The 834-nt window shown below is 42.4% G+C and overlaps 1 non-coding gene across 1 annotated transcript; it reads left to right on the top strand.

Annotated features, from left to right (window-relative positions):
* Positions 1-224: 224 nt before the first annotated feature.
* On the top strand, positions 225-331 carry LOC141624092 (small nucleolar RNA R71). The gene has a single exon (XR_012533903.1). It is a non-coding gene; the product is annotated as a small nucleolar RNA R71 (small nucleolar RNA).
* Positions 332-834: the final 503 nt, after the last annotated feature.

The raw sequence follows: 834 nt of genomic DNA, 5'->3' as shown, positions 1-834 counted from the left end.
GTTTAGCACCCAATTGAGTAACGGAGTCCACTTCATGCTTTCCTCCTCTAGTAGCCTTGCGAGGTCTACTATATTGTGAATTATGGACCGCCAATTCCTCAATCTTGTTCCATGTTTGATTGTCATCAACTTCGGTGAACATTCCATTTGATCCCATATTGAGAATGTTCCTAGAATCTTCATATAAACCATTCCAAAATTGTTGCACCAAAAACCATTCGCTAAGTCCATGGTGAGGACATGAGCGACAAATTCCCTTGAACCGCTCCCAAGCTTCATACAAAGACTCTTCATCCCTTTGCTTAAAACCCGTAATTTGAGCTCTTAGCATGTTAGTCTTTTCCGGTGGGTAGAATTTTTTGAAGAAAGCTAGAGCCAACTTCTTCCAAGAATGTATTCCAAGGGTGGCCTTATCAAGGCCCTTCAACCATTGCTTCGCGGTGCCGATTAAGGAAAAAGGAAATAAGACCCATCTAGTTTGGTCTTGAGTCACGCCCGTTTGAGAGATAGCATCACAATAGTCGCAAAAGGTTTCCATATGAGAATGAGGGTCCTTACTAGGCATCCCCCTAAATTGGCTCCTCTCAACTAATTGGATGAAGGCGGACTTGGCAATAAAATTTCCGGTTAGATGTTGTGGTGTAGGAGTACCATTTGGTAGATTCTCCTCGGTGGGTACTGAGTGTGACGAGAATTTTGGCATTGTAGGTGGATTTTGTGGGGTATTGTGTAATGGGTTTTCTTCTCCTTCTATTGCGAAAGGATTGACAAACTCACTAGTGGGTTGAACAACTTCACTAATACCTCTTAAATTCCTCCTTACAAGTCTCCTAT

This window comes from Silene latifolia, chromosome X, assembly GCF_048544455.1.
Source record: "Silene latifolia isolate original U9 population chromosome X, ASM4854445v1, whole genome shotgun sequence".
Classification (NCBI taxonomy): domain Eukaryota; kingdom Viridiplantae; phylum Streptophyta; class Magnoliopsida; order Caryophyllales; family Caryophyllaceae; genus Silene; species Silene latifolia.
This window is presented reverse-complemented; position numbering and strand designations above follow the sequence as displayed.